At 34.8% G+C, this 12,467-nt stretch overlaps 1 long non-coding RNA gene across 1 annotated transcript; it reads right to left on the bottom strand.

Moving 5' to 3' along the window:
• Positions 1–2,337: 2,337 nt before the first annotated feature.
• LOC125611968 lies at positions 2,338–4,553 on the bottom strand. Its single transcript, XR_007342206.1, has 3 exons — positions 4,506–4,553; positions 3,536–3,763; positions 2,338–2,473 (listed from the first exon to the last, which is right to left on the bottom strand). It is a non-coding gene; the product is annotated as an uncharacterized LOC125611968 (long non-coding RNA).
• Between the last annotated feature and the right edge of the window lie 7,914 nt (positions 4,554–12,467).

The following is a 12,467-nucleotide window of genomic DNA, read 5'->3' as shown; positions in this document are numbered from 1 at the left end:
CCCATGTAGTGGATGTTCTAGACAAAGACTTTAAATATTTTTTAAAAAGGTTCTCAGACAGCTAAAGGAAACCACTTACAAAGAACTAAAACAAACTGTTAAGAATGATGTCCTACCAAATAATGAATATCAACAAAGATACATAAATTGAGAAAGGAGTCAAATAGGGTCTTCATAACTGAGATGAAAAATTCACTATTGAAGTGTTAAATATCAGATTTGGTCTGGCAAAAGGAAGGTGAACCTTAAGATAGGTCAATTAAGATTATTTAGTTTGAGGGGTAGAAAGAAAAAAGAATGAAGAAAAATGAAAAGAGACTAAAAAATCTGTGAAACCACCAGGCATACCAACATAGGCATAATTAGAATCCCAGGAAGAAAGAAAGAAAGATAAAGAATATTTAGAGAAATAACGGTTGAAAACATCTCAAATTTGACAAAAGACACAAATCTACTCATCTAAGAAGCTCAAAAAATTTCAGACAAGAGTAAGTTAAAAGGAACTGAGGCATATAAAAATCAAGCTATTGAAAGACAAAAACAGAGAATCTTGAAAGTAGCAAGAGCAAGGTGATTTATCAAGTACAAGGGACACTCAATGAGATTAACATCTGATTTAAAAAAAAAAATCATGACAGCCAGAAGGTACTGGGATGACATATACAAAATATAGTAACAAAAAACTGTTTTCCAAGAATTTTATATCTGGAAAAATTGTCCCTTAAAAGTTAAGGGGAATCTGGGTGTAGAGGGGCATACCTGTAATCCTAGTGACTGGAAAGGCTGAGCCAGAAGGATCAGAAGTTCAAGGCCAGCCTCAGCAATTTAGTAAGACTCTATCTCAAGATTAAAAAACTACTGGGCTGTAGTTCAGTGGTAGAGGGACACTGAACCAAAATCCAAGAACAACAACAACAACAACAACAACAACAAAAAAAGTTAAGGGGAGTTTAAAACATTCCTAGATTAAAATGGAGAGAGTTCATCAGTAGTAACATGCCTTATAAGAAATGATATAAAGAGCCTTGCAGGATGAAATGAAAGGATACAAAATAGTAACTTGAATCCACACAAAGAAATAAAAAATACTTATGAAAGTACTTTTTTTTCAAACTCCTCATTTTTCTGAGTGACTTAAAAGATACCAGAATAAATAAAATAATTATAAATCTATGTTGATGTATACACAATGTATAAAGACATGTGACAGTAACAACATAAAAGGGGAAGAATGAGACCACCTAGGAGCAGTTTCATACACCATTGAACTAAGTTGGTAGTAATTCAAACTAGATTATTATAAATTAAGAAGTTGTAATATCAAGGTTAATTCTTAAGAAAGTAACTAAGATATATTTTATAAAATTAAAGGGGGAGGGAACAAAATAATATGATAGAAAATATTTAACACAAAAGAAATTAGTAGTAGAGATAGAGGAAAAAAAGAAATAAGACACAAGAAGCAAATAGCAAGACGACAGAAGTCCTTCTTTATTAGCAGTTGCATTAACTGTAACTGGAGTCAACTCTCCAATTTAAAGTGAGAAATTTTCAGAATGGGTAAAGCAAACAACATGATCCAACAATATATTGTCTATAAGAGACTCACTTTAGATTAAAAAACATAAGTTAAAAATGAATGGATGGGAAAAGATATTTTATATAAACAGTAACTAAGAGAGAGATGACTGGTTGCATAAATATCAAGCAAAATAGACTTAAACATTGTTACAAGAGGAAAAGACCATTATGCAATGATAACAATGAATGTAATGATGTTATATCAAGAAGTTAAAAAAAGTGGGATTAGGATTGAGGTTTAGAGGTAGAGTACTCACCTAGCATGCGTGAGGCACTGAGTTCGATCCTCAGCACCACATAAAATAAAGATATGTGTCCATCTATAACTACAAATAAAAAATATTAAAAAATTAAAAGCATATGTTCTCAGTAACAAAGTCTCACATAAAAAAGCAAAAATAAGAAGAGAAATAAACTATTTAATAATAATAGTTAGAAACTTTCCATAATGAATAGCACACTTCCAAAATAGCATACTTTCCATAATGAATTTAACAGCTAGAAAGAAGATTGTTATCATTCATATGAATAGATTAACTGGGTGGTAACTGTAGGCAGGTAGGGTGTGGCTGGAGGAGGTGGGTTCCTGGGAGGATACTTTTTGGGGTATATATTTTATCCTTATTGAATGAAGCTCGCTCTCTCTGTTTCCTGGTGCCATGTCCTGAGCAGCTTTCCTCCACTGTACTATTCTGCCATAATGTTCTTCCATACCTTTGATCCAGAGCAATGGAGCTGGCTGGCTGTGGACTGAGACCTCTGAAACCACGAGCCCCATGATGAACTTTTACTTCTCTAAAATTGTTCTTGTTGGGTTTTTTGGTTGCAGCAGCAAAAATGCTGACTAAAACACAGACATCATATGTCTCCTGGAATCTCAGAATCAGTGTTCCTGGAAGAAATAAATACTGCTTTATGAGCTTTAGGGTGAATATACCCTCTACTCAATCTTTGTGTTTTATGGAAGACTCTTTTCCGTCCTCTGTCATCTCTCCTCTGTCTTCCCATCCCCAGAATTACAACCTTCAACCTTATATCAGGAATCTCTCTCTCTGATTATTGCATGCCTCTTCTTATTAGAAAAGAGAGAATGGCTTGGATAGAATATCAGTTGATATGAACAAGGATTCTTCAACATGGTCTTATGATCAGTTATTTGTCTCACAGTTTATCCATCAAATAGGTTCAGCATGGTAAAACTGAAAAATGTTAACTAAGAAAAATAATATTATTAATTTTAGACTAATATAAGCCTTCCTAGCAGCAATAATAAATGCTATAAGACAGTGAAATGGTATCTTTTTAAAATGCTGAGGTAAAAAACTCTCAATCTAGAATTTTATCTTTAATTTTATGCTGTCACTCAGGATTTATGACAATACTTAATACTTTTCAGAGACACAAATGGGAAGATCACTTGTCATCTACAAACTCTAGAACTATTTATAAAAGAGTATACTCTTGGCAAGAAGAAAGATGAGCTCAGAGTGAAGATGTAGAATAAACCATGCCAAGGTTCATGTTGTTGAAGGAACCTAGATACGTTGAATTTATTTAGATATTTTCTGTATATTAGAAAAATTATATGATTATATATATTATACATATTTTTATATTTCTATGACATTTAAATATATTTTATATATTTTTCTAATATTTATTATGTTAAAATTTAAGTATGTTATAAATGAACATTTATCTATTATATGTTAGTATTTAAGTATATTATATGTTAACATTTAAGTGCTAAATAAATGGACATACTATCAATAGCTTCTAAATTAGCAGAGAGGAAAAAGCAGGGAAGGATATAGAAACCATATAAATCTCAAGAAGGCATGAAAGAAGGATAAAAAATAAAAATTAGATGATATAAATAGTTAAAAGCACATGAGTAATCTCAATAAATATAAATGAAGTAGATATAACAAAATATATATTAACTGTTAATTACCTTCTCACCTTCCTGTAGTCACTTTTCGGCCAGTACTTCCCTTCCCCATGAACTTGAAGCCTATGTTTCTTTCTTTGCCAAAGGCATGTCGGGGTTTGCCAAAGGCACGTAGGGGAATGTATCTCATGCCACATGTGATAAATGTGTGTGACTTGTCTTGACCTTGTACGCTTTCACTGTCTGTTATGAAAACACCATGCAGGTTCCAGATGAAGCTGTTCATTCAGCCTGGAAGCCAGACATGAAGACATGTAGGGAAGATTAGTACAGGCTCTAAAGTCTAAAGCTGAGCCCAAGCAAGCTCAGCAGAGTCATAGCTAACACAACAAATCTGGGAGCACAAACAAATAAACAAAGAAATAAGCCATTGAGTTTGGAGTTACTTTCTTTAAAAGTCAGCTTTATGGCAACACATGTATGCAAATTGTATTTAGTCTTGTAGGGCTACTGTAAGTACTACAAACTGCATGGTTTAATACAACAGAAATTCATTGTCTCACAGTTCTGGTGGCCAGATGTCTGAAATTTACATTAGCTGGGTCAGTGTTCACCTGAGCACTGTAGAAAAAATTTTCCTTGCCTCTTACTAGCTTCTGCTAGTTTACTAGAAATCTTTAGCATTCCCTGGCTTGGAGTGGTGTAACTCTAGTCTCCACCTTTGTCATCACATGACATTTTCTCTAAGTGTCGCCATCTTCATATTTTCTGATGTTTTCATATCTTCTGAAATTAGGGACACAACCTACTCTACTATGATATCATTTTAACTAATTCCATAGACTAATTCTCCAGTGACCCTATTTTTACATAAGGTCACTCTGATTTATTGGGAGTTAACACTTCAACATATCTTTCTGGTGGAGGGACAATGCAATCTTCCACCATGCGACCAGCGCACTGGTTTCATTAAAGAGGTTCTTGGCATAAAAGTTAACTAGTGAGATCGAAATAAACACACAGACTCAGTTACCTTTTTCTATGACCAGGTCCGAGATGGCTCCCCCTCTGGCTCCCATCTCGAACCACCCGGTAGGGCAGCAGGGATTACTCAGGGCTAGCTGGAGAGAGAGAGAGAGAGCACGCCAGGGAGTAGCCTTTTATTGGGGAACAAGAAATTCAGGGGAGAATTCCATCCAATGAAGGTTGAGGAGGGCAGCACTCCAAGGTCAGGGTCAGTGATTGGCCCCAGGGTCAGTGGTCAAGTCACACCCCCACACGGACAGGCTCTCGCACCAGGAGAGGGTCGGGAAAGCTCCGACACAGTTTAGCCAGAGCGCCTCAGACCCAAACTGGGAGTTGCCCAGTCACGTGTGAGAATGGCTCCCCACAGCAACCCATGACACTAATACATAAATTGGATTCTAGAAGTTGTATGTTTCTGTAATAAAAAACTAAAATATGTGGCATTGCTTTTGAATACAAGCTGCAGGTGGTAGAAAACTATTTTTGGAACCTGTGAAAATGGACATGTCTTATAGTGGTAAACCATTGGGAAAAATATTACTTGTGAATTACTACCTGCCATAACTTAGAAGGCAGAAAAGGTCCCAAATGAACTTGCATTTTGTGCAAGGAGATTTATGACAATATGTTGCTGTCTTGAATTGGTTGTTATTAGCTGCATTTGATAAAATGCAAGGGGAAATGACATTTTTGGAAGGAGGAATGAAAGGAAAACAATCCAGAGAATCTATGATTGCAAAACTGACAAATGGAACTTTTTCTCATTTCTAACCAATAAAATTGAGCATTTTTTTATGAATGTGGAGTGTAATTCCTTGTCCAATTGACTTTATTATAGACAGTGTGACATAATTTTACCAATGTAATGAGAACAGGCATACTGTGAACCAAGGTAAAACTTTGTAAACATGTTAAAGAAATTAACAAGTTTAATCTATGGATATTATAGATTTCTATATACAACAAACAAAAAAACTATGTCCCTCCCTCCCTCCCTCCCTCCCTTCCTTCCTTCCTTCCTTCTTTCCTTCCTTCCTTCCTTCCTACCAGGTATTGAACTCAGGGGCACTTGATCACTGAACCACATCTGCAGCCCTGTTTTGTATTTTATTTAGAGACAGGGTCTCACTGAGTGCTTAGTGCCTCACTTTTGCCGAGGCTGGCTTTGAACTTGATTCCCAAGACACTGGGATTTCAGGCATGTGCCACTGCACCCTGCTTGTTTTCTTTTTTTGTACTGCAAATTGAACCTAGGATCTCATGCATGCTAGGTAAATGCTCAACTACTGAGCAAATCACCAGCTTCCTATGTATTCTTTTTAAGTACATGTGGAGTGTTTGTGACAATTGATGACATACTAGTACAGAAATTTCAGAGAATCAACATTATGTAGACAATTAACAGTGTAATTAAGTTACAAATCAACAATAGTTAAAAAAACTCAAAACACCGTTGAAAAAAATTAATGCACTTTCCCATAATTCACAAGATAATGATGAAATTCCAGTAGAATTATAAATGTGAACATCAGTGAAAATACATGTGGCTGGGACTACTGCACAATCTCTCCTTTTATTGTAACCGGGATATACCAGGGTTTCTTAACCAAGGACTGAATTTTTAGCCCACTTTGTTGTTAAGTGTGGCCATATGACTGAAGATTCACATCAAAAGAATATGACTGTAAGTGATACTCTTGTTTCCAGGCCTGGCATATAAAACTTTACACACATCTTACTGCACACTCTTTACCTTTCTGTTTGTAGGATTGATGGAAACTAAAGTGACCTTGAGAGACATTGAGGATGACAGCTTAGGACCCAGAGATATCTGTGAACTTGAAATGCCTACTCTGCTTCTTAGGTAAGAAGTAAATAAAGTATTGTGTTAGTCAGTTTTTCATTTCTCTGACCCAAATAGTTGACATAAACAACTTAAAGGAGGAAAGATTTATTTTGACTCATGATTTCAGAGGTTTTGGTCCATGGCTGTCTGGCTCCATTGCTTTGGACCTGAAGCAAGCAAGAACATCATGGCAATGGAAGGCTATGCAGCTCATGACAGCTGTGAAGCAGAGAAAAGATGAGGCTGGGGATAAGAAATAACCTTTCAGGACACACCCCCAATGACCATCTGTCTCCAATCATGCCCCACCACCCATAGTTTCTACCACCTCCCAGTAGTCCGTTCATTATCAATGGATTAATCCACTGATGCTCCTCATTATCCAATCATTTCCCCAAAGCCCTACCTCTGAACATTGCTGCATTGTGGACCAAGGCTTCAACATATGAAACTTTGGGGAACATTACAGATTCAAACCATAACAAGTATCTTATTTAATCTATTGTGTCTTGGATTCTCTTTGTTGGTAGTTATTTCATTTGCTGTAATCCATATTCAGTATTTCTGGGATCAAGCTAATGCACCTTTTAGGGGGGAGGAGTAAATTTATGGTTTAATACATGTATTTAAAAATATTAAAAATAAATAAGTATTGGCTAAAGAATCTGGAATAAGAGTAATAGAGTGATTAAAGAAACTAATTAAAGAAATAGAAAAGAAAAAATAATAAAAATTATGAAGAAATAAAAATAAGGAAAGAAACAATAGAGATCAAGAAAACAAAAACTTGAGCTGGGGATGTGGCTCAAGCGGTAACGCACTTGCCTGGCATGCGCAGGGCGCTGGGTTCAATCCTCAGCACCACATAAAATAAAGATGTTGTGTCCACCGAAAACTGAAAAATAAATATTAAAAAAATTCTCTCTCTCTCTAAAAAAATACAACAAAAAAACCCTTTTTCTTTGGAAAAAAAACAGATCACTTCTAGTAAGACTAATCAACAGATAGAATAAGGACACACTAAATATTACAAAAGGAAAATGGGACATCATGACAGGTGAAATTGGAACTTTTAATATCACTAGGGAAGATGAAATTGGAACTTTTAATATCACTAGGGATAATTAAAACTAATTTGAGGGGCTGGGATTGTGGCTCAGTAGAAAAGCTCTTGCCTAACACACGTGAGGCTCTGGGTTCAATCCTAGGCACCACATTAAAAAAAAAATAAAGTTTATTGTGTACCCTTACAACTAAAACAAATATTTTTAAAAAACTAATTTGAAATGTTAGATGAAATAGAAAATTTCTAGAAAAATGAAAGTGAACAAATCATTGAAAAAGAAAAATATAGTAAATCATTAAGCTAATTGATTTAAATAAAAATTAAAAACCAATAAACTAAATCCAAATAATATAATAAATTAAGTTTAAGCTCAGATAATTTTTTAAAAAATATTTTTTAGTTGTTGATAGACCTTTATTTTATTTATTTATACGTGGTGCTGAGAGTTGAACCCAGTGCCTCACACATGCCGACAAGTGCGCTGAGCCACAGCCTCAGCCCCATAAGCTCAGATAATTTTGTAGATGAGAAAAATATAATTTCTATTCTATCACCAAATTTATCATTATTTCTTTAGATAGTTTTGTTTCCCCATTCATTCTTTCCCCTCTTTCTGAGATTCCAACTCTTAGGCTGCATCTTTTGATATTGTCATACAAATTTGTGAGGCATTAGGTTTTTGTTTCCAATTTTTCTTCTATTTTTTTCAGAGCAGATAATTTTAATTATCTATCTTTAAATTCACAATCTCTTTCCTCTGTTGTCTGCATTTAAGTAATTCCATACAGTGAGTTTTATTTCAGATTTTAATTTTTCACTCCTAATTTTTTCTTGGTTATGAATATATTTTTATTTTTTTCACTTAGCGTATTTATAATAAATACCTTAAAGTTCTTGTCTGATAATTTCAACATCTGGTTCTTTTGGGGATTAGTTTTTGTTGATCATCTTTTCTCTTAAAAATGAATTGCATTTTCCTGATTCTTCATGTCAAGTAATTATAGATTGAATCTGATCATTGTGATATGTCATACAGCCTCTGGATTCTCTTATAGTCCTCCAAATTAAAGCTGATGTTTTAGCTTTATCAGGCAGTTAACTTGGTTAGATCCAAACTGAAACTCTTCCTTGCCTGTGATTGGCAACATAGGTCACATCTCAGGTTAGAAAACTGATTTCAGTTTGCTACATACATGTCAGAGATTTAGAAAAGGGTTATATAAAGAATCTGGAGTTTCTGTTCCCTAGCTCTGTCCTTTGGGATTTCCCCCTTCTCTCTGGTGGCTCTGGTTACCTTGGATCCTTCTCCTGTTTCTTCCATCTGGAAAGAAACTAGACTTTCTATTGTAGTCATAGCTGTTATATGCTACTCTGAGACTGTGGCTGCCCTCAAGACAAAGCCATACAAAATGGGAAACCCACCCTCTGTCAGTAATTTTTTTCAGGTTTCAACTCTATTATATTCTTTTGTTTATTTTCCAGAACTCTCAGTTGTTTTTTGCATTTTATCAGAATTTATTGTTTTCTGTGAGAGAGTCTTGTAAGTAGCTATATTTGTCAGGGTCCTCCAGGGAAACAGAACTAATGTAATATATGAGGGGATAATATAATTTATGAAAGGCTTTATTAAATTGGCTCATATGCCCACAGAGGATGAAAAGTTCCATGATGGCCATCTGCAAGCTGATAGTATTGCTTGGTCCAAGAAGCTGGAAGGCTCAGAATTAGGAAGGCTTCCTATTCAAGGCCAAAAGACTGAGGACCCCAGAGTTCTGCTGGTACAAGTTGCAGAGTCCAAAGTCTGAGGAAACTGGAGTCTGATATCCACAGAAATAGCTGCTCAAAATGTACCCAATCTGGAGGGAACAGGCATTCATTTTCCTGTTCTATCTAGCCCCAGACAATTGGATGGTGCCTGCCTACATTCAGAGTAAAGTCTTCCTCACTTAGTTTGCAGGCTTGCATGCAACTCTTCTCTGGAAAAACCCTCACAAATTCACCTAGAAGTAATGGTTTTCCAATTCTTTTTTTTTTTTAAGATAGACTTTTATTTTGATAGACCTTTATTTTATTTATTTATATGGTGGAGAATTGAACCCAGTTCCTTACACATACCAGGTAAGTGTGCTACCGCTGAGCCACAGCCACAGCTACGGTTTTCCAATTCTTTAAGCATCTTTTTGTCCAGTCAAGTTGATATCCCTAAACTGACCATTGCAGGTGCTTACTTCTCTGTACTAGAAGTGGCATTAATTCTGACGTTAAACAGTTTTAGAGAATAAAAAAGAATGGAAATCTATGTAGTATAATCTTTCCAGGAAAATGAACAAGTCAGTACCAGAAAGCAAATCTAAACTCAGTAAGACCTCTACATTGAGAGACCTCTACAAAAACTTTGCTGAGAATTTTAAAATGACTAATTAGAAAAAAAACTAATATCAGAATTGATATCTGAATTATCTATATGCAAAAAAAAGAACTTTACCCATTGAAAGTAAAATTCCTGGGGCTGGGGTTGTGGCTCAGGGGTACAGTGCTCGCCTAGCATAAGTGAGGCACTGGGTTTGATCCTCAGCACCACATAAAAATAAATAAATAAAAATAAAGGTTTTGTGTCTACCTACAATTAAAAATATTTTTTTAAAAAGAAAATAAAACTCCTGTTTCTTCTACTTATTTTACTACTATTTTAAATACTAAACTCTGTCATCAAATGTATGAGTTTTCTTCTCACTTCAAGCATTTCTCCACTTCTCTGTAGATATTGGCTGGATATCCTACCATTTAACTTAGTTTCAATGGGATTTATTTTGGGATAGTATCAGATTCTACAGGGTAAAGATTCAATCCCACAGGACTGCTCCAATTTGAGATGCCAATTCTAAGTCCAGGTGTAACCTATGCTTCTGGCCAACTGGCCTTAACTCAGAGGTTCCCATGACCTCTTCCCTGGGTTTGCCAATTTGCTAGAATGTTTCACAGAACCCAGGAAAACAGTTTAATTACTAGGTTACTAGTTCATTATAAACTGGTACAACTTGGAAACAGCCAGATATAAGAAGTGCATAGGGCAAGATATGTTGGAAGAGGTATGGAGCTTCCAAGTCTTCTCCAGACTGCTGTTCTCACAGTACCTCCATGTGTTTATCAGCCTTCTTGTCTCTTAAGGATTCTTATGGCGGCTCCATCACATACACATGGTTGATTATTAATTCAATCTCTCTCCTCTCTTGTTGCTGGAAGATGGGGGATGGGACTGAAAGTTACAAGCTTCTAATCATGGCTTGATTTCTCTGACCAGCTCCATCCAAGAAACCCACCAAGAGTCACCTCAGGTCACCTTAGAACAAAAGATGCTCCTGTCACCCAGGAAATTTCAAGGGGTTTAGGAACTAATCTAATTGTTAAAGACCAAATATTAGAACAAAAAGAGATTCTAAGCACCCCTATCACTTAGAAAATTATAAGAGTTTTGGGGGCTATGTGTCAGGAACTGGAGAAAGTGATATATATTATATTTTTTATTATTTCACGCTGTATACAAAAATTAAGGTGATCATGGACTTACATGTAAAAGCAGAAACTATAAAACATCTAGATGAAAACATAGAAGGATACCTTTATAACATTACAACATCAATAAAAATAATGAAAAAAAAATTAGCTAGGACCCAGAAAACAGTGATTAGAAAGGAAAAATTAACCATATGAAATTCTTAAAAACTTCTACTCATCAAAAAACATTGTTAAGAGAATAAATCGTGGTGGTATGGTTGTCATAGCCATGGAGAAAATATTTGCAAAAATATTTTTTTATCTGATAAAGGACTTGAATTCAGAATATATAAGCAGTTTCTTCAACTCAATGAAATTAGACAAACAATTCATTTTCTACAAAAATGGTTCAGACAACTTGAATAAGTATCTTGCAAAGAATTATACACAAATGGCCAATAAATGTACACAAGAATTATTCAACATCATTATTCATCTGAAGATTTTAAACTAAAATCATAACACGTTCTCTAGAATTGCTAATCTTAAAACAAGAAAACAACCAAATAAAACTGACAATACAAAATGTTGGTAAGGAGTTAAAACAATAAAAATTCTCAGACATTGCTAAGTGGGGATATGAAATATATGGCCATTTTGGAAACTATGTTGGCAAGTCTTATAAAATCGAACATAGGCCAACCAAAATCCAGCAATTTTACTCTTAGATTTTTACCCAAGGAATATAGAAACACATGTTCAGAAAATATTTGTACAAAAATGTTAATAGCAGCTTTATTCATACTATCCAAAACTAGAAACAAAATATTCATCAGTGGAGGCTGAATAGTCATAAATACATAGAATGGAATGCTACTCAATATTAAAAATGCATCTTTTACTGAAATGTACAATAATATGGATGAATTTCAAAAACATTTTGTTAAGTAAACCAAGGTAGATGCAAGAGCACATACTCTATGCATTTATAATAAGAATAAAATGGAAATACATATATATATATATATATATATATATATATATATACATACATATACATACACATAGATAGATAGATAGATAGATAGATAGATAGCAGAGTGGGATTAAGTGGTTTTTCAAATAAATTAATAGAACAGAATAGAAATCCAAGAAACAGACAAATAAAGGCATGGAAACTTGATATAGACAGAGGTGGCATTGAAAGTCATTGGTAAAAGAACAATATATCAATAAAAGGTAGGGGGATAATTGATTATATATGCAAGAAAAAACAAAAATTAGATTGCTATAATCTTTTACTATAGTTCAGGATCTGGGTAGACTAATGATCTAATGTGAAATGCAAGAGTTTGAAATTTTTGAAAAAAACGTAAGGATGTCTTTATGACATCAGATTAGAGAAAGATTCCTTCCTTCCTTCCTTCCTTCCTTCCTTCCTTCCCTCCCTCCTTCCTTCTTTTCTTCCTTCTTCCTTCCTTCCTTCCCTCCTTCCTTCCTCCCCTCCTTCCTTCCTTCTTCCTTCCTTCCCTCCTTCCTTCCTTCCCTCCTTCCTTCCTTCC

This window comes from Marmota marmota, unplaced genomic scaffold (assembly GCF_001458135.2).
Source record: "Marmota marmota marmota unplaced genomic scaffold, marMar, whole genome shotgun sequence".
NCBI lineage: Eukaryota > Metazoa > Chordata > Mammalia > Rodentia > Sciuridae > Marmota > Marmota marmota.
The sequence above is the reverse complement of the archived record's forward strand: the minus strand, read 5'-3'. Positions and strand labels throughout refer to the sequence as shown.